This window comes from Petromyzon marinus, chromosome 62, assembly GCF_048934315.1.
Source record: "Petromyzon marinus isolate PM22_M1 ecotype Great Lakes invasive population chromosome 62, UKy_Petmar_22M1.pri1.0, whole genome shotgun sequence".
Taxonomy (NCBI): Eukaryota; Metazoa; Chordata; class Hyperoartia; order Petromyzontiformes; family Petromyzontidae; genus Petromyzon; species Petromyzon marinus.
Genome location: NC_133728.1, coordinates 3,910,169 through 3,931,625, shown reverse-complemented (window position 1 = coordinate 3,931,625; position 21,457 = coordinate 3,910,169). Strand labels below are relative to the sequence as shown.

Sequence of the window (21,457 nt, the reverse complement as noted above, 5' to 3'; positions counted from 1 at the left end):
TCTGTGTTCATGCTTCGTGGTCAATGTGCGGGTGAGTGTAAGAGTGAGTGGGTGGGTGAGGGTGAGAGTGAGTGGGTGGGTGAGTGTAAGAGTGAGTGGGTGGGTGAGTGTAAGAGTGAGTGGGTGGGTGAGTGTAAGAGTGAGTGGGTGGGTGAGTGTAAGAGTGAGTGGGTGGGTGAGTGTAAGAGTGAGTGGGTGAGTGTAAGAGTGAGTGGTTGAGTGTAAGAGTCAGTGGGTGAGGGAAAGAGTGGGTGGGTGAGTGTAAGAGTGAGTGGGTAGGTGAGTGTAAGAGTGAGTGGGTGAGTGTAAGAGTGAGTGGGTGGGTGAGTGTGAGAGTGAGTGGGTGAGTGTAAGAGTGAGTGGGTGGGTGAGGGTGAGAGTGAGTGGGTGGGTGAGTGTAAGAGTGAGTGGGTGGGTGAGTGTAAGAGTGAGTGGGTGGGTGAGTGTAAGAGTGAGTGGGTGGGTGAGTGTAAGAGTGAGTGGGTGGGTGAGTGTAAGAGTGAGTGGGTGGGTGAGTGTAAGAGTGAGTGGGTGGGTGAGTGTAAGAGTGAGTGGGTGGGTGAGTGTAAGAGTGAGTGGGTGGGTGAGTGTAAGAGTGAGTGGGTGAGTGTAAGAGTGAGTGGGTGGGTGAGTGTTAGAGTGAGTGGGTGGGTGAGTGTAAGAGTGAGTGGGTGGGTGAGGGTGAGAGTGAGTGGGTGGGTGAGTGTAAGAGTGAGTGGGTGGGTGAGTGTAAGAGTGAGTGGGTGGGTGAGTGTAAGAGTGAGTGGGTGGGTGAGGGTGAGAGTGAGTGGGTGGGTGAGGGTGAGAGTGAGTGGGTGGGTGAGGGTGAGAGTGAGTGGGTGGGTGAGGGTGAGAGTGAGTGGGTGGGTGAGTGTAAGAGTGAGTGGGTGGGTGAGTGTAAGAGTGAGTGGGTGAGTGTAAGAGTGAGTGGGTGGGTGTAAGAGTGAGTGGGTGAGGGAAAGAGTGGGTGGGTGAGTGTAAGAGTGAGTGGGTGGGTGAGTGTAAGAGTGAGTGGGTAGGTGAGTGTAAGAGTGAGTGGGTGGGTGAGTGTAAGAGTGAGTGGGTGAGTGTAAGAGTGAGTGGGTGGGTGAGTGTGAGAGTGAGTGAGTGGGTGAGTGTAAGAGTGAGTGGGTGTGTGAGTGTAAGAGTGAGTGGGTGAGTGTAAGAGTGAGTGGGTGAGTGGGTGGGTGAGTGTAAGTGAGTGGGTGGGTGAGTGTAAGAGTGAGTGGGTGGCTGAGTGTAAGAGTGAGTGGGTGGGTGAGTGTAAGAGTGAGTGGGTGGGTGAGTGTAAGAGTGAGTGGGTAGCTGAGTGTAAGAGTGAGTGGGTGGGTGAGTGTAAGCGTGAGTGGGTGAGTGTAAGAGTGAGTGGGTGGGTGAGTGTAAGAGTGAGTGAGTGGGTGAGTGTAAGAGTGAGTGGGTGGGTGAGTGTAAGAGTGAGTGGGTGAGTGTAAGAGTGAGTGGGTGAGTGGGTGGGTGAGTGTAAGAGTGAGTGGGTGAGTGTAAGAGTGAGTGGGTGAGGGAAAGAGTGGGTGGGTGAGTGTAAGAGTGAGTGGGTAAGTGAGTGTAAGAGTGAGTGGGTGGGTGAGTGTAAGAGTGAGTGGGTGAGTGTAAGAGTGAGTGGGTGGTTGAGTGTGAGAGTGAGTGAGTGGGTGAGTGTAAGAGTGAGTGGGTGGGTGAGTGTAAGAGTGAGTGGGTGGGTGAGTGTAAGAGTGAGTGGGTGGGTGAGTGTAAGAGTGAGTGGGTGGGTGAGTGTAAGAGTGAGTGGGTGGGTGAGTGTAAGAGTGAGTGGGTGGGTGAGTGTAAGAGTGAGTGGGTGGGTGAGTGTAAGAGTGAGTGGGTGGGTGAGTGTAAGAGTGAGTGGGTGGGTGAGTGTAAGAGTGAGTGGGTGGGTGAGTGTAAGAGTGAGTGGGTGGGTGAGTGTAAGAGTGAGTGGGTGGGTGAGTGTAAGAGTGAGTGGGTGGGTGAGTGTAAGAGTGAGTGGGTGGGTGAGTGTAAGAGTGAGTGGGTGGGTGAGTGTAAGAGTGAGTGGGTGGGTGAGTGTAAGAGTGAGTGGGTGGGTGAGTGTAAGAGTGAGTGGGTGGGTGAGTGTAAGAGTGAGTGGGTGGGTGAGTGTAAGAGTGAGTGGGTGGGTGAGTGTAAGAGTGAGTGGGTGGGTGAGTGTAAGGGTGAGTGGGTGGGTGAGTGTAAGGGTGAGTGGGTGGGTGAGTGTAAGAGTGAGTGGGTGGGTGAGTGTAAGAGTGAGTGGGTGGGTGAGTGTAAGAGTGAGTGGGTGGGTGAGTGTAAGAGTGAGTGGGTGGGTGAGTGTAAGAGTGAGTGGGTGGGTGAGTGTAAGAGTGAGTGGGTGGGTGAGTGTAAGAGTGAGTGGGTGGGTGAGTGTAAGAGTGAGTGGGTGAGTGTAAGAGTGAGTGGGTGGGTGAGTGTAAGAGTGAGTGGGTGGGTGAGTGTAAGAGTGAGTGGGTGAGTGTAAGAGCGAGTGGGTGCGTGAGTGTAAGAGTGAGTGGGTGGGTGGGTGAGTGTAAGAGTGAGTGGGTGGGTGAGTGTAAGAGTGAGTGGGTGGGTGAGTGTAAGAGTGAGTGGGTGGGTGAGTGTAAGAGTGAGTGGGTGGGTGGGTGTAAGAGTGAGTGGGTGGGTGGGTGCAAGAGTGAGTGGGTGGGTGGGTGTAAGAGTGAGTTGGTGGGTGAGTGTAAGAGTGAGTGGGTGGGTGAGTGTAAGAGTGAGTGGGTGAGTGTAAGAGTGAGTGGGTGGGTGGGTGTAAGAGTGAGTGGGTGGGTGAGTGTAAGAGTGAGTGGGTGGGTGAGTGTAAGAATGAGTGGGTGGGTGAGTGTAAGAGTGAGTGGTTGGGTGGGTGCAAGTGTGAGTGGGTGGGTGAGTGTAAGAGTGAGTGGGTGGGTGAGTGTAAGAGTGAGTGGGTGGGTGAGTGTAAGAGTGAGTGGGTGAGTGTAAGAGTGAGTGGGTAGGTGAGTGTAAGAGTGAATGGGTGGGTGAGTGTAAGAGTGAATGGGTGGGTGTGTGTAAGAGTGAGTGGGTGGATGAGTGTAAGAGTAAGTGGGTGGGTGTGTGTAAGAGTGAGTGGGTGGGTGTGTGTAAGAGGGAGTGGGTGGGTGAGTGTAAGAGTGAGTGGGTGGGTGAGTGTAAGAGTGAGTGGGTGGGTGAGTGTAAGAGTGAGTGGGTGAGTGTAAGAGTGAGTGGGTGAGTGTAAAAGTGAGTGGGTGGGTGTAAGAGTGAGTTGGTGGGTGAGTGTAAGAGTGAGTGGGTGGGTGAGTGTAAGAGTGAGTGGGTGAGTGTAAGAGTGAGTGGGTGGGGGAGTGTAAGAGTGAGTGGGTGGGTGAGTGTAAGAGTGAGTAGGTGGGTGAGTGCAAGAATGAGTGGGTGGGTGAGTGTAAGAGTGAGTGGGTGGGTGAGTGTAAGAGTGAGTGGGTAGGTGAGTGTAAGAGTGAGTGGGTGGGTGAGTGTAAGAGTGAGTGGGTGAGTGTAAGAGTGAGTGGGTGGGTGAGTGTGAGAGTGAGTGGGTGAGTGTAAGAGTGAGTGGGTGTGTGAGTGTAAGAGTGAGTGGGTGAGTGTAAGAGTGAGTGGGTGAGTGGGTGGGTGAGTGTAAGATTGAGTGGGTGGGTGAGTGTAAGAGTGAGTGGGTGGCTGAGTGTAAGAGTGAGTGGGTGGGTGAGTGTAAGAGTGAGTGGGTGGGTGAGTGTAAGAGTGAGTGGGTAGGTGAGTGTAAGAGTGAGTGGGTGGGTGAGTGTAAGAGTGAGTGGGTGAGTGTAAGAGTGAGTGGGTGGGTGAGTGTGAGAGTGAGTGAGTGGGTGAGTGTAAGAGTGAGTGGGTGGGTGAGTGTAAGAGTGAGTGGGTGAGTGTAAGAGTGAGTGGGTGAGTGGGTGGGTGAGTGTAAGAGTGAGTGGGTGAGTGTAAGAGTGAGTGGGTGAGGGAAAGAGTTGATGGGTGAGTGTAAGAGTGAGTGGGTAAGTGAGTGTAAGAGTGAGTGGGTGGGTGAGTGTAAGAGTGAGTGGGTGAGTGTAAGAGTGAGTGGGTGGTTGAGTGTGAGAGTGAGTGAGTGGGTGAGTGTAAGAGTGAGTGGGTGGGTGAGTGTAAGAGTGAGTGGGTGGGTGAGTGTAAGAGTGAGTGGGTGGGTGAGTGTAAGAGTGAGTGGGTGGGTGAGTGTAAGAGTGAGTGGGTGGGTGAGTGTAAGAGTGAGTGGGTGGGTGAGTGTAAGAGTGAGTGGGTGGGTGAATGTAAGAGTGAGTGGATGGGTGAGTGTAAGAGTGAGTGGGTGGGTGAGTGTAAGAGTGAGTGGGTGGGTGAGTGTAAGAGTGAGTGGGTGGGTGAGTGTAAGTGTGAGTGGGTGGGTGAGTGTAAGAGTGAGTGGGTGGGTGAGTGTAAGAGTTAGTGGGTGGGTGAGTGTAAGAGTGAGTGGGTGGGTGAGTGTAAGAGTGAGTGGGTGGGTGAGTGTAAGAGTGAGTGGGTGGGTGAGTGTAAGAGTGAGTGGGTGGGTGAGTGTAAGAGTGAGTGGGTGGGTGAGTGTAAGAGTGAGTGGGTGGGTGAGTGTAAGAGTGAGTGGGTGGGTGAGTCTAAGAGTGAGTGGGTGGGTGAGTGTAAGAGTGAGTGGGTGGGTGAGTGTAAGAGTGAGTATGTGGGTGAGTGTAAGAGTGAGTGGGTGGGTGAGTGTAAGAGTGAGTGGGTGGGTGAGTGTAAGAGTGAGTGGGTGGGTGAGTGTAAGAGTGAGTGGGTGGGTGAGTGTAAGAGTGAGTGGGTGGGTGAGTGTAAGAGTGAGTGGGTGGGTGGGTGTAAGAGTGAGTGGGTGGGTGGGTGTAAGAGTGAGTGGGTGGGTGTAAGAGTGAGTTGGTGGGTGAGTGTAAGAGTGAGTGGGTGGGTGAGTGTAAGAGTGAGTGGGTGAGTGTAAGAGTGAGTGGGTGGGTGAGTGTAAGAGTGAGTGGGTGGGTGAGTGTAAGAGTGAGTGGGTGAGTGTAAGAGCGAGTGGGTGCGTGAGTGTAAGAGTGAGTGGGTGGGTGGGTGAGTGTAAGAGTGAGTGGGTGGGTGAGTGCAAGAGTGAGTGGGTGAGTGTAAGAGTGAGTGGGTGGGTGAGTGTAAGAGTTAGTGGGTGGGTGAGTGTAAGAGTGAGTGGGTGAGTGTAAGAGCGAGTGGGTGCGTGAGTGTAAGAGTGAGTGGGTGGGTGGGTGAGTGTAAGAGTGAGTGGGTGGGTGAGTGTAAGAGTGAGTGGGTGGGTGAGTGTAAGAGTGAGTGGGTGGGTGAGTGTAAGAGTGAGTGGGTGGGTGGGTGTAAGAGTGAGTGGGTGGGCGGGTGTAAGAGTGAGTGGGTGGGTGGGTGTAAGAGTGAGTTGGTGGGTGAGTGTAAGAGTGAGTGGGTGGGTGAGTGTATGAGTGAGTGGGTGAGTGTAAGAGTGAGTGGGTGGGTGGGTGTAAGAGTGAGTGGGTGGGTGAGTGTAAGAGTGAGTGGGTGGGTGAGTGTAAGAATGAGTGGGTGGGTGAGTGTAAGAGTGAGTGGTTGGTTGGGTGCAAGTGTGAGTGGGTGGGTGAGTGTAAGAGTGAGTGGGTGGGTGAGTGTAAGAGTGAGTTGGTGGGTGAGTGTAAGAGTGAGTGGGTGAGTGTAAGAGTGAGTGGGTAGGTGAGTGTAAGAGTGAATGGGTGGGTGAGTGTAAGAGTGAATGGGTGGGTGTGTGTAAGAGTGAGTGGGTGGATGAGTGTAAGAGTGAGTGGGTGGGTGTGTGTAAGAGTGAGTGGGTGGGTGAGAGTAAGAGTGAGTGGGTGGGTGAGTGTAAGAGTGAGTGGGTGGGTGAGTGTAAGAGTGAGTGGGTGGGTGAGTGTAAGAGTGAGTGGGTGGGTCAGTGTAAGAGTGAGTGGGTGGGTGTGTGTAAGAATGAGTGGGTGGATGAGTGTAAGAGTGAATGGGTGAGTGTAAGGGTGAATGGGTGAGTGTAATAGTGAGTGGGTGAGTGTAAGAGTGAGTGGGTGAGTGTAAGAGTGAGTGGGTGAGTGTAAAAGTGAGTGGGTGGGTGTAAGAGTGAGTTGGTGGGTGAGTGTAAGAGTGAGTGGGTGGGTGAGTGTAAGAGTGAGTGGGTGAGTGTAAGAGTGAGTGGGTGGGTGAGTGTAAAAGTGAGTGGGTGGGTGAGTGTAAGAGTGAGTAGGTGGGTGAGTGCAAGAATGAGTGGGTGGGTGAGTGTAAGAGTGAGTGGGTGAGTGTAAGAGTGAGTGGGTGGGTGAGGGTAAGAACGAGTGGGTGGGTGAGTGTAAGATTGAGTTTGTGGGTGAGTGTAAGAGTGAGTGGATGAGTGTAAGAGTGGGTGGGTGAGTGTGAGAGTGAGTGGGTGGGTGAGGATAAGAGTAAGTGGGTGGCTAAGTGTAAGAATGAGTGGGTGGGTGAGTGTAAGAGTGAGTTGGTGGGTGTCAGAGTGGGTGGGTGGGTGAGTGTAAGAGTGAGTGGGTGGGTGAGTGTAAGAGTGAGTGGGTGGGTGAGTGTAAGAGTGATTGGGTGGGTGGGTTAGTGTAAGAGTGAGTGGGTGGGTGGGTGTAATGGTGAGTGGGTGGGTGAGTGTAAGAGTGAGTGGGTGGGTGAGTGTAAGAGTTAGTGGGTGGGTGTAAGAGTGAGTGGGTGGTTGAGTGTAAGAGTGAGTGGGTGGGTGAGTGTAAGAGTGAGTGGGTGGGTGAGTGTAAGAGTGAGTGGGTGTGTGATTGTAAGAATACGTGTAAGGTAGAGTGTGTGGGTGGGTGTAACGGTGAGCGAGTGTAACAATACGTGTAAGGTAGAGTGTGTGGGTGGGTGTAACGCTGAGTGAGTGTAACAATACGTGTAAGGCAGAGTGTGTGGGTGGGTGTAACGGTGAGTGGGTGTAACAATACGTGTAAGGTAGAGTGTGTGGGTGGGTGTAACGGTGAGCGAGTGTAACAATACGTGTAAGGTAGAGTGTGTGGGTGGGTGTAACGCCGAGTGAGTGTAACAATACGTGTAAGGTAGAGTGAGTGACTCTGATTGGCCCACACCAGAGAGACGGCTGCCTTCTTTATGGCCTTGCGCCAGGTGTGAGACCATAGAACACCACGAGACGGACAGTACGAGAGCAATGCCATCAATTATTATCAGAGCCGTGTTTGTTTGCACGTTCACCCGCAAGTAGCGTGTGTGGTTAATGCAGTACTCGATTCGTTGCAACACATTCTCCTGCGGAGGGAGCTGGTAGGAACGTTGGGTTGCTCGGTCAATGGCCAGGGTCATCGGCGGCACCACGTGGTGTATTCCAAACTGTATTCAACAGATGGTTGGAGGTCAAACAGTGTCAAGATAACAAAAGGGGTTCCACAGGGTTCCATCCTCGGCCCCCTCTTGTTCTCTCTTCATGTCAATGACTTGGGCACTGACCTGGATCATTCCAGGGTAAATCTTTTTGCAGATGACACGATGCTGATTACTGCTGGCCGCTCTCCGGATGACGTGATTGCTAAGCTACAGGGTGATTTCAACAAACTACAACATCATCTAGTTGCTCTTAAACTAGTCCTGATTACCTCCAAAACCAAGGTGCTATGCTTCTCACCAGGACTAAAGCAGAAAGTTACTTTTCAACTATTACATTCCTTGAATAATTATCAAATAGAGCAAGTCAAGATCTATGAGTATATTGGGGTCATCCTGGATTCAAAACTGAATTTTGAAGATCACATTGATTATATTGGTAAAAAGACAAAAATAAAAATTGGTTTTCTGTATCGACACAAGCACTGCTTCCCCCCAATGTTCCGTTTGGAATTGATAAAAGCTACCATACTGCCTCTACTTGACTACTGTGACATCGTGTATAAATCAGCCCCAAGTACTGTACTGAAGAAGCTTGATTCCATCTATTACTCGGCCTTAAGATTTGCATTGAACTGCCCATATAGGACTCACCACTGTGATCTCTACATTGGGTCAAACTTAACATCTCTTAATGTTCGACGGCTTGTGCACCAGATCTTATTTATTCACGATGTACTTACAAACAAAATCCGCAGACTACCTGCTGGATCTCCCCTCAGTTTCAAAGAACAAATTTGACCTCAGGTCTTCGCTCATTTACCAGCTTCACATTCCCTATTGCCGTACAAAAACTCGAGGAAGGGCCTTTGCTATTGATGCCCCTAGAGTCTGGAATGCTATTGCCAATAAACTGCAACTTGAATCGCTACCAATGAGATATTCTCTCAAAACTGCTCTGGAGGAGTTGTACACCCCTAGCTGCCACTGCTATTCATTGGCGTAAAATAAAATAAAATGTTTCGCGCCCGGATGACCGCTGCAAAGTATTATCTGTATTTTGATTTAGCGTGCTGATCTTAAAGGTGCATTGAACATTTTAATACTCCGACTGATGCTTCTATTGTTGTGGAGTAACTCATGCAGCCAGCTATGGCTCTAGGATTTTGTGTTGCATGTTATTTATGTAGTTTATTGTAAACATTCGGTCACAGTCCCTGTGATCACTGTTACGTTGCAATTATGGCTTTATTTTTTGGTGATTTCGAAAAAAAAATTTGGTTTGGACATGTTTGTTTTGTTGTAGTACGGAGTTAGACTGATGGCCTTAATCTAAAGTTGTCTTGTGGTTGTTGTTGTTGTTGTTTGACTTGCATCCCACTGGGATTTTTTGCACACAGCCTTGGTGTACGGTGCTTTTTTCAGGAATATTTTGCTGTTTTTTTTCCCATGTATTTTCTGTTCACACAAAGTCACACAAAGTCACTTTAAGATGTTTTTCTTGTTCATGTTTTTTTGTTTGTTGTGGTTGCACCCGATTCAAGAGCCGAGTGGCTCACGGGGCAATACCAACAATAAATAAAGTGAACAAAAAAAAACATTTCTCGGCTCATCTCGTGAGCGATAACGTGCGAATTCCACGTTCCTGTGGCGGGAGCCCTAGGGGTTTCGCCAAATACGACCCGCTGTTGCATTCCCACACGATGCAGAGCCTGATTATTATTATAGTAGCAAAAGTAGCTACATCTGCTACGGGCCCCGCAATTTCAAGGGCCCCCACGCTAAACGCTTTAAAGCTATCAATTCCGGTCCAGTGATCATGCACTTGCTCTATCATTATAGTACTATACCGCCCTTCAACTTTTTATGAACGACCGGGTGTTTAAGGTTAGCGATTCGTCGTATTATCTGGTCCTGTATAGCGAATAAAAAAAAAATATACAATTACTTTACCGTGCAAGTTCAACATTTGTGCGTTTTAATATTTACGTGTTTAAAAAAATATATATTTTATTCAGGGCCCTTTTATAACATCATCAGCCACGGGCGTCGCACGTGGTTTCATCCGGCACTGACGCGATGCCACTGATTTGGATCGACCGTGTAGGTTTAGCGCAGGGGTTGGGAACGTCCGTTCCGCTGGGCCGTACAGGGCCCCGCGAGATCATTTGGTGTGGCCCTGGCCAAGGCAAACGCAGGCCGGGGAACTGGAACATTCAACAAATCTAGCTAGGAGCAAAACCTGGAAAAGCAGTCGCGAGTAGCAACAACAACTCCCCCTCCCCCACCTCGCCGGTCTGCACGTGTTCACCCATCTCTACACCGTTCATCATGCTAAGTACGCCAATTAAATGCTAAATTTTTATGCTTATTCCTTTGTCAAGGCACCTTAATTCCTCTCACACAGCTTAAAGGTCGCGGTCTGAGCTTGGCTGTGTTCACTCCAGCGCTGTCCTCGAGACAGTGTGGTCCCTTCACCTGATGAAGGCCACTTGTGTTGTGGCCGAAACGTCGTGAATTTTTTTTAATTTTTTGCTGTTTTATACTTTTACGTGACTTTACCGAATCGAACCAAAGAGTATGGATCCTTGCGGTTACGAAAGCTTCAAGTCTAGATGCAACAACATCGTCAATAGCCAGCTAACATCATCATCATCATCACCGCCATGCCTCGCCATAGAGAAGCAGTTCCGGCCCATCGCATTCGGGGCGAGAGTTAATGCAACGTCTGACCAAATATAAACGGGCTAATGTTTAAGTTGATCATTTTGTATGGGCCCGCGAATGATGTTTTATAAATATCCAAATGGTCCTTGGCAGAAAGAAAAATGTTCCCCACCGCTGGTTTAGAGACTTGATAGATTATCATTTAACTTAAAACACTAAAATGTGTGCTCGGAATTATATATATATTTTTAAAAAAGAGGTGATTGTTTCCGACAATTAATCACAATCAGAATATTTATACACTGCAGGAGGAATCCGATGAGCTATGAAGCGCTTTGTTCCCAGACGTCAAGTCGTGGTGTCACGGTGTAAGAACGTTACAGCGACAGACAGCGAAGGGGCCGTCCGTAAATGACGTCACGATTTTTAACCCCGCCCCCCCCATCGTCACACGTCGTCACAAAAAGTCAGACCCCCCCCTCAAATATGACGTCACAAAGCTCCCCCCCCCAAAAATAAACCATGCTTCAGATCGCTTTAAACTATCGTCATTGTAGTGCGTATTTAATTTATTTAAAGTTGCGCATTTTGATGTGACGTCACATTTCTTAAACCCCCCCTCGTCACACATCGTCACAAATGTCTGACCCCCTCCTCTCTCCCCTAGGTGCGTGACGTAATTTATGGACGGCCTCTTAGTGTTGTCACAACAATTATATATTTATTTAAAGATGCGCATTTTGATGTGACGTCACATTTCTCAAACCCCCCCTCCCCCCTTCGTCACACATCGTCACAAATTTCTGACCCCCCTCCCCTAGGTGCGTGACGTCATTTATGGACGGCCCCTTAGTGCAGTTCCAACAATTATATATTTATTTAAAGTTGCGCATTTTGATGTGACGTCACATTTCTCAACCCCCCTCCCCCCCTCGTCACACATCGTCACAAATGTCTGACCCCCTCCCCTAGGTGCGTGACGTCATTTATGGACGGCCCCTTAGTGTTGCTATAACAATTATATAGTCACAACAATTATATATTTATTTAAAGTTGCCCATTTTGATGTGACGTCACATTTCTCAAACCCCCCCTCGTCACACATCGTCACAAATTTCTGACCCCCCTCCCCTAGGTGCGTGACGTCATTTATGGACGGCCCCTTAGTGTTGTTACAACAATTATATATTTATTTAAAGTTGCGCATTTTGATGTGACGTCACATTCCTCAACCCCCCTCCCCCCCTCGTCACACATCGTCACAAATGTCTGACCCCCCTCCCCCCTCCCCTAGGTGCGTGGCGTCATTTATGGACGGCCCCTTAGTGTTGTTACGGCAATTATATATTTATTTAAAGTTGCGCGTTTTGATGTGACGTCACATTTCTCAAACCCCCCCCCCTCCCCCCCTCGTCACACATCGTCACAAATGTCTGACCCCCTCCCCTAGGTGCGTGACGTCATTTATGGACGGCCCCTTACTTTGCACTCCTATCCTATGTTTTAGTATGGTCTGTCGTAGTGACGTTCTGACCACGTGCCCCCCCCCCCCCCCACCCTTACTGGATAATCTGTTCACAAAGAGCTTTACAGCTATTCGGATTACCTCCTGCTGCAGTCTAAATACAGATTATGATTCTGAACCGGGGGCGGGGTAGGGCATCAGGGGCGATGACGTCATCCGCGGCGGACGCATCATCGCGGTGACATCATGTTACGAGGGCCGGGAGAGAGGGGGGGGACAAAAATGCGCTGGTGATGTCACCGTTGCCCACGTAGCGGCTTGGAGACCCGTGACGTCATCGAGCCGCAGGTTTGCGAGTTGTTTGCTGGGGACGTGACCTCAAACCTACAAGGCGGCGTGACCGCTGGTGACGTCACCGCGGTGACGCCGTCGTCGTTGCGGTGATGACGTCGCCGGTGCTATTGTACTTTAACGATCACACGAGTTATTAATATTTCCATGATGAAACGTCTCCGTTAGGGGCCGTCCATAAATGACGTCACGCGATTCTGGACGATTTTTAACCCCCCCCCCCTTCGTCACACGGCGTCACAACCCCCCCCCCCCCTTACAAAATCGATCTATTTTGTGTTTGAACATCTAAGACAGCTCCTGTTTTTATTGCCAGAAGGGGCTTTAAACCTATACCTATTCTTCATACATTGAAGAATAGGTATAGGTAAAGAGGCCGCTTGTGTTGTGGCCGAAACGTCGTGAATTTTGTATTTTTAATTTTTATTTTTTGTTGTGTTTTTTTACGTGACTTTACCGAATAGAACCAAAGAGTATGGATCCTTGCAGTCACGAAAGCTTCAAATCTAGAGAAGAGGCATCCCCCGTAGATATCGAACCGAGCTGTGAGTGTCCTGTGACAATGTCCGTGTCCTTCTTGCACGTTGGGTCTTTCGGTAAAGTCACGACGTTTCGGGCGCGACACACACTTGACGCTTGTGTGTGCTGCGCCCGAAACGTCGTGATTTAGTTTCAAATGTTATACCCATGTGGTGGATTGCATTGCAGCCACGAAAGCCTTCAGATTCAGATTGCCTGCTGTCCTGTTCGCCTGTTGGCGTTGTCCTCTGGTCCGTCACCGGTGACGAGGCCATGAGAGAAGGCTGCCGTCAATTCTAGATGTGAAGCTTTCGTGACTGCAAGGATCCATAACAGGTCCCTGCAGGGTGGGCTGGTAGGACAAGTCTCTGCGCTGTCTGTTGCTGATTTTACACCCCAACAGCACGCGAGATTTCACTTCGTTAAAGTATTGAAAGGGGACGGACGGACGGACACATTCATCTATTTCAGGCTGGTACACTCAGTTTACAACTTCGTTTCTACCAGTATAACTCTTTGGTTCTATTCGGTCACACCACAAGCAGCCTTCTTCAGGTGAAGGAACAGTCACGTAGGTAAAAAAATAAAACGACAAAAATCACGACGTTTCGGCCACAACACAAGCAGCCTTTTTCAGGTGAAGGACAAGAACTGTCGGGACGACAGAGCTTCAATGAAGCTCTGTCGTCCTCTGTCGTCCCGACAGTTCTGTTCCTTCACCTGAAGAAGGCTACTTGTGTTGTGGCCGAAACGTCGTGATTTTTGTTGTTTAATTTTTTACCTACGTGACTTTACCGAATAGAATCAACGAGTAAGCCAGCTGTCGCTGATGTTGGCCAATGAGTTTCAAAGACAATAGATCAATCATACTCATGGTCATTTCGGTAAAGTCACGTGGAAAAATTTAAATATATTTTTTTAAATATTATTTTTTACATTTTCGGTAAAGTCACGTAGAAAAATAACATTATTAAAAACAATCATTTGATATTTTATTTTATTTCCTACCTACGTGACTTTACCGAAAGAACCAAATAGTATGGATTCCTGCGGTAACTAAAACTTTAAATCAACATTAGATAATGACAGAATGTTTATTTGCATGTTCACCACAAGCACCGCGTGTGGTTAATTTAGTACTTGATTCCTTGCAAAAAGTAATCTATTTCGTATTCTTTAAGGCCTCCACACAGAGGGATTGGGTCTCTGTGTGTCTATGTTGTGTGTCTCTCTCTGTGTGTGTCTATGTTGTCTCTCTCTGCTTGTGTGTCTGTGTGCCTATGTGTGTCTGTCTGTGTGTGTGTGTCTCTGTGTGTGTCTCTGTGTATCTCTGTGTGTGTGTCTGTGTTGTCTCTCTCTGCTTGTGTGTCTCTCTGTGTGTGTCTGTGTTGTCTCTCTCTGTGTGTCTATGTGTGTCTCTCTCTGTGTGTCTCTGTTGTGTCTCTCTCTGCTTGTGTGTCTGTCTGGGTATCTATTTGTGTGTCTCTCTGTGTGTATCTGTGTTGTCTCTCTCTGCTTGTGTGTCTGTCTGTGTGTCTATGTTGTGTCTCTGTGTGTGTCTCTGTGTTGTCTCTCTCTGCTTGTGTGTCTGTCTGTGTGTCTATGTTGTGTGTCTCTTTCTGTGTGTTTCTGTGTGTCTCTCTCTGCTTGTGTGTCTGCCTGTGTGTCTATGTTGTGTGTCTCTGTGTGTGTCTCTGTGTTGTCTCTCTCTGCTTGTGTGTCTGTCTGTGTGTCTCTCTCCGTGTGTCTCTGTGTGTCTCTCTCTGCTTGTGTGTCTCTCTGTGTGTCTATGTTGTGTGTCTCTCTCTGTGTGTGTCTCTGTGTTGTCTCTCTGTGTGTGTGTCTCTCTGTGTCTATGTTGTGTGTCTGTCTGTGTGTGTGTCTCTGTGTGTGTCTCTGTGTGTGTCTCTGTGTATCTCTCTGTGTGTGTCTGTGTTGTCTCTCTCTGCTTGTGTGTCTCTCTGTGTGTGTCTGTGTTGTTTCTCTCTGTGTGTCTATGTGTGTCTCTCTCTGTGTGTCTCTGTTGTGTCTCTCTCTGTGTGTCTCTCTCTGCTTGTGTGTCTGTCTGTGTATCTATGTTGTGTGTCTCTCTCTGTGTGTCTCTGTGTTGTCTCTCTCTGTTTGTGTCTCTCTCCCTGTGTCTATGTTGTGTGTGTCTCTCTCTGTGTCTGTGTTGTCTCTCTCTGCTTGTGTGTCTGTCTGTGTGTCTATGTTGTGTGTCTCTCTCTGTGTGTGTATGTTGTGTGTCTCTCTCTGTGTGTGTATGTTGTGTGTCTCTCTCTGCTTGTGTGTCTGTCTGTGTGTCTATGTGTGTCTCTCTCTGTGTGTCTCTGTGTTGTCTCTCTGTTTGTGTGTCTGTCTGTGTGTCTATGTTGTGTGTCTCTCTCTGTGTGTCTATGTTGTGTGTCTCTCTCTGCTTGTGTGTCTGTCTGTGTGTCTCTGTTGTGTCTCTCTCTGTGTGTCTGTGTTGTCTCTCTCTGCTTGTGTGTCTGTCTGTGTGTCTATGTTGTGTGTCTCTCACTGTGTCTCTGTGTTGTCTCTCTCTGCTTGTGTGTCTCTCTGTGTGTCTATGTTGTGTGTCTCTCTCTGTGTGTCCCTGTGTTGTCTCTCTCTGTGTGTCTCTGTGTTGTCTCTCTCGCTTGTGTGCCTGTCTGTGTGTCTATGTTGTGTGTCTCTCACTGTGTCTCTCTCTGTGTGTCTCTGTGTGTCTGTGTGTCTGTCTGTGTGTCTCTGTTGTGTCACTCTCTGTGTCTCTGTGTTGTCTCTCTCTGCTTGTGTGTCTGTCTGTGTGTCTCTGTTGTGTCTCTCTCTGTGTGTCTCTCTGTGTGTCTCTGTGTTGTCTCTCTCTGCTTGTGTGTCTGTCTGTGTGTCTATGTGTGTCTCTCTCTGTGTGTCTCTGTGTTGTCTCTCTGTTTGTTTGTCTGTCTGTGTGTCTATGTTGTGTGTCTCTCTCTGTGTGTCTATGTGTTGTCTCTCTGTTTGTTTGTCTGTGTGTCTATGTTGTGTGTCTCTCTCTGTGTGCCTATGTTGTGTGTCTCTCTCTGCTTGTGTGTCTGTCTGTGTGTCTCTGTTGTGTCTCTCTCTGTGTGTCTGTGTTGTCTCTCTCTGCTTGTGTGTCTGTCTGTGTGTCTATGTTGTGTGTCTCTCACTGTGTCTCTGTGTTGTCTCTCTCTGCGTGTGTGTCTCTCTGTGTGTCTATGTTGTGTGTCTCTCTCTGTGTGTCTCTGTGTTGTCTCTCTCTGTGTGTCTCTGTGTGTCTCTCTCTGCTTGTGTGTCTCTCTGTGTGTCTATGTTGTGTGTCTCTCACTGTGTCTCTCTCTGTGTGTCTCTGTGTGTCTGTGTGTCTGTCTGTGTGTCTCTGTTGTGTCACTCTCTGTGTCTCTGTGTTGTCTCTCTCTGCTTGTGTGTCTGTCTGTGTGTCTCTGTTGTGTCTCCCTCTGTGTGTCTCTCTGTGTGTCTCTGTGTTGTCTCTCTCTGCTTGTGTGTCTGTCTGTGTGTCTATGTGTGTCTCTCTCTGTGTGTCTCTGTGTTGTCTCTCTGTTTGTTTGTCTGTCTGTGTGTCTATGTTGTGTGTCTCTCTCTGTGTGTCTATGTTGTGTGTCTCTCTCTGCTTGTGTGTCTGTCTGTGTGTCTCTGTTGTGTCTCTCTCTGTGTGTCTGTGTTGTCTCTCTCTGCTTGTGTCTCTGTCTGTGTGTCTATGTTGTGTGTCTCTCTCTGTGTGTCTCTGTGTTGTCTCTCTCTGTGTGTCTCTGTGTTGTCTCTCTCTGCTTGTGTCTCTATGTCTATGTTGTGTGTGTCTCTCTGTGTGTCTCTGTGTTGTCTCTCTCTGCTTGTGTGTCTCTCTGTATGTCTCTGTGTTGTCTCTCTCTGCTTGTGTGTCTCTCTGTATGTCTCTGTGTTGTGTGTCTCTCTGTGTGTGTCTGTGTTGTTTCTCTCTCTGCTTGTGTGTCTGTGTTGTCTCTCTCTGTGTATATATGTTGTGTGCCTCTGTGTGTGTCTGTCTGTGTGTCCCCGTGTCTGTGTTTGTCTCTCTGTGTGTCTATGTTGTGTGTCTCTCTCTGTGTGTCTCTGTGTTGTCTCTCTGCTTGTGTGTCTGTCTGTGTGTCTATGTTGTGTGTCTCTCTGTGTGTCTCTGTGTTGTCTCTCTCTGCTTGTGTGTCTGTCTGTGTGTCTATGTTATGTCTCTCTGTGTGTGTCTCTGTGTTGTCTCTCTCTGTGTGTCTCTGTGTTTGTCTCTCTCTGCTTATGTCTCTATGTCTATGTTGTGTGTGTCTCTCTGTGTGTCTCTGTGTTGTCTCTCTCTGTGTGTCTCTGTGTTGTCTCTCTCTGCTTGTGTCTCTATGTCTATGTTGTGTGTGTCTCTCTGTGTGTCTCTGTGTTGTCTCTCTCTGTGTCTCTCTGTGTGTCTCTGTGTTGTCTCTTTCTGCTTGTGTGTCTGTCTGTGTGTCTATCTCGTGTGTCTCTCTGTGTGTCTCTGTGTTGTCTCTCTCTGCTTGTGTCTCTCTCTCTGTGTGTCTATGTTGTGTGTCTCTCTGTGTGTCTCTGTGTTGTCTCTCTCTGCTTGTGTCTCTATGTCTATGTTGTATGTGTCTCTCTGTGTGTCTCTGTGTTGTCTCTCTCTGCTTGTGTCTCTATGTCTATGTTGTGTGTGTCTCTCTGTGTGTCTCTGTGTTGTCTCTCTCTGCTTGTGTGTCTCTCTGTATGTCTCTGTGTTGTCTCTCTCTGCTTGTGGTTCTCTCTGTATGTCTCTGTGTTGTGTGTCTCTCTCTGTGTGTGTCTGTGTTGTTTCTCTCTCTGCTTGTGTGTCTGTGTTGTCTCTCTCTGTGTATCTATGTTGTGTGCCTCTGTGTGTGTCTGTCTGTGTGTCCCCGTGTCTGTGTTTTGTCTCTCTGTGTGTCTATGTTGTGTGTCTCTCTCTGTGTGTCTCTGTGTTGTCTCTCTGCTTGTGTGTCTGTCTGTGTGTCTATGTTGTGTGTCTCTCTGTGTGTCTCTATGTTGTGTGTCTCTCCGTGTGTCTCTCTGTGTGTCTCTCTGTGTGTCTATCTCGTGTGTCTCTCTGTGTGTCTCTGTGTTGTCTCTCTCTGCTTGTGTGTCTGTCTCCGTGTCTGTGTTTTGTCTCTCTCAAACTAGTTCTACCTGATGACGGTTGCTTGTGTTGCAATCGAAACGTCGTACTCTATTGTTTAATTTACTATCTACGTGACTTTACCGAACGAAACAAATAATAATAAAAAATAAACAAAAAACTACGACGTTTCGATCTCAACACAAGGGACCGTCAGCAGGTGCTGTGGCTTTCACACCTGATCATGACTGCTTGTGTTGCAGTCGAAACGTCGTGAGAATTTTTATTGTTTTATATATATATTTTTTAATTATTTTATTGTTTCCCTTCTACGTGGTGACTTTACCGAAAGACCCAAAGAATATGAATTCCTGCAGTCACGAAAGCTTCAAGTCAAGAATGAATCTATTTGGTGGTTGAACATCTGCTCACAACGCTTGTTTTACTTAGCCAGATAGGGTACATCTCTATAAAACTGAACTCTTTAACAAAAACAATATTTTTCAGAATCGACCTGGCCATCACAAATGATCGCTCACAGAAGTGGGCTCATCACGTGGACCATTGGCAGCAGCCAAAATAATCGGCATCATAAATCATTAGACCTCCTTTGCCAGTACCAAAATATAATAATAGGGGTTTTTCCCCCCTTTTTTCTGGCAACAAAACTGAAACCTTTTTTTTTTACAAGGATTCATATTACTGCATTAACCACAATACCTGCAGTCAGAATGCAAACAAAAAAACATGCTATGATAATATATTGGCATTGTCCTTGAAACTTGAAACAAAGAAAACCGTCCCTTGGTGTGGACCAATCAGTTTCAAGGACAATGCATCATATTATCATAGTATGTTTTTATAGGAATAGGTTTTACCCTTTTAACTGGCACAAAAACTGACACCTTTAGTCAAGGCATCATGTTTGCAATAACCACAACACAAGCAGTCAGAATGCAAACAAAAAAGACAACTCTGATAATAATATTGGCACATGATGCCTTGAATAAAGGTGTCAGTTTTTGTGCCAGTTAAAAGGGTAAAACCTATTCCTATATCTTGTTTCTGGCAAAGGAGGTCTCATAGTATGTTTTATCTTCTTTGGTTCTTTCGGTAAAGTCACGTAGAATGATAATAAAATAATAAATTGATAAAATAAAATAACACAATAATAATATGTATGTTTTATGTTTGCATTTTGACTGCAGGTATTAGTGGTTAATGCAGTAATATGAATCCTCGTTAAAAGGTTTCGGTTTTGTTGCCAGAAAAAAATGGAAAAAACCCGATTATTAAATCGGCATCATCTGAAGTCTTACTTGGGGGATTGCGAGTTCGCTTCGTGATTCATGGTTACGCGACTCAACGTAATTACGTGACTACTCGACTATTACTCAAACCGATTACTTTGAGTCGTGTACTCGTGTAACGTTTCATAATAAAGGTTTTTTTTGGGTTAGATGGTGTTATTTATAAATGTGTCGTAACCCTCCACCACCCGACACGGCCAAACAGTAAAAAAAGGTGTCACGTTTACAAAAAAGACAAAATAGTTCACTACTTTAGCCCACCGGTGCGTGGAATAGTGAATCAACATCATGTACATATTTTGAGTACGACGTTTCGCTGGTAATTACATCAGGCATCATCGGGCAATTCGCCTACGTGTTAAACGTGTAGAGGGTTTTTTTTTACATTGATCTTTTTAGGGATCCCTCGTTCCCCCTGGATAAATGTGTGGCCCATGCTTCTGAAAAATAAGTTAAGAGCTCACTGGGGCTTTGCCTGCGAGGATGATAATGGTTGAGCGTTGTTTGTGTGTTGGATCATTTGTTTAACTATCGTGTACTTTGCACTACTGTCGTGTTTTTTTTGTAACTCTTTGTCGTTGTGACGTTCTTACCCAGTGGTCCCTACTGGACATCTGTGAACAAAGAGCTTCATAGCTCATCGGATTTCTCCTGCAGTACAAATAAAATATTCGGACGCTTGTGTTGCGCCCGAAACGTCGTGATATATTTTAATGTTATTTCTAACTACGTGATGACTCTACCGAAAGAACCAAAGAGCATGGATTCCTGCAGTCAGGAAAGCTTCAAATCAACATTGAGATAATTCTTTAAAAGTATTTTTGCCTCTCCCATAAAGTAAATATTCCAGATGCCAAGAGGCACTTTGATGAGCTGTATCTGAGCAACAAGTTAATAGCTCCGTGGGGCTTTGCCTGCTAGGATGGGCATGGTTGGTTTAGCGTTGTTTGTGTTCGCGTCTTGGAGTGATTTGATTACATTTTTTTGCACTTACGTAAATATTCCAATCGTGTACACATTCCTTTTAGAAGCACGCCCGTAGGCCCGCCCCCCTGGTGACGTGCGCAACCAGGCCACGCCCTCGAGCCCCACCTTGATGACGTCCCGAGCCACTTCACGTCCCCCCCCGCACGTCACCTGTTCCCGGAAGTGAGGTTTCATTTTTGTTGCCGAGCGGTGGGACGCATCGGGGACGCGGGCGAGACTTCGTCAACGTGTGGCGGGGTTTACACGTTCACAGGTACACACACGTACACACAGGTATACACAGGTATACACGTTCACAGGTACACACACAGGTACACGTACACAGGTACACACAGGTACACACTCACAGGTACACACTCACAGGTACACACTCACAGGTACACACTCACAGGTACACACTCACAGGTACACACTCACAGGTACACAGGTACACGTACACAGGTACACACACAGGTACACACAGGTACACACACAGGTACACACAGGTATACACAGGTACACGTACACAGGTACACACACGTACACAGGTACACACAGGTATACACGTTCACAGGTACACACACGTACACAGGTACACACAGGTACACGTACACAGGTACACACAGGTACACGTACACAGGTACACGTACACACTCACAGGTACACACAGGCAGGTACACACAGGTACACACTCAGAGGTACAGGTACACACAGGTACACACAGGTATACACGTACACAGGTACACGTATACACTCACAGGTACACGTACACGTTCACAGGTACACACAGGTACACAGGTACACGTTCACAGGTACACACGCGTACATGTACACAGGTACATGTACTAGTACAGGTATTCAGGTACACGTACACAGGTACACACACAGGTACACACGTACACACAGGTACACGTACACAGGTACACGTACACAGGTACACACACGTACACACTCACAGGTACACACTCACAGGTACATGTACACAGGTACATGTACACAGGTACATGTACACAGGTACACACACGTATACACGTACACACTCACAGGTACACACGTTCACAGGTACACACACGTACACAGGTACACAGGTACACGTACTAGTACACGTACACACATACACAGGTACACGTACACAGGTACACAGGTAGACGTACACAGGTTCACAGGTACACACGTTCACAGGTACACACACGTACACAGATACACACTCACAGGTACACGTACACAGGTACACGTACACAGGTACACACTCACAGGTACACACTGGTATACACGTTCACAGGTACACACACGTGCACACGTACACACAGGTACACGTACACAGGTACACACTCACAGGTACACAGGTACACACAGGTACACGTACACAGGTACACGTACACAGGTACACAGGTACACACAGGCAGGTACAGGTACACACGTACACACTCAGAGGTACACGTACACACGTACACACAGGTACACACTCAGAGGTACACGTACACACAGGTACACACAGGTACACACTCAGAGGTACACGTACACACAGGTACACACAGGTACACACAGGTACACACAGGTGCACGTACACAGGTACACGTACACAGGTACATAGGTACACGTACACACTCACAGGTACACACAAGTACACGTACTCGTTCACAGGTACACACAGGTACACAGGTACACACACGTACACGTACAGAGGTACACGTACTAGTACAGGTATTCAGGTACACGTACACAGGTACACACTCACAGGTACACGTACACAAGTACACGTACACAGGTACATACTCACAGGTACACACTCACAGGTACACACATGCACTAGTACAGGTACACACAGGTACACGTACTAGTACACACGTACACACTCACAGGTACACACTCACAGGT

At 47.8% G+C, this 21,457-nt stretch overlaps 1 protein-coding gene across 1 annotated transcript in view; it reads left to right on the top strand.

Annotated features, from left to right (window-relative positions):
* The first annotated feature begins 19,637 nt into the window (after window positions 1-19,637).
* LOC116955893 (uncharacterized) overlaps window positions 19,638-21,457 on the top strand; it is an 83,525-nt gene continuing 81,705 nt past the window's right edge. Inside the window, exon 1 of the mRNA XM_032977227.2 lies at window positions 19,638-19,853. The gene's annotated coding sequence lies outside the window, so the exon portion shown is untranslated. The remainder of the gene's footprint in view (window positions 19,854-21,457) is intronic.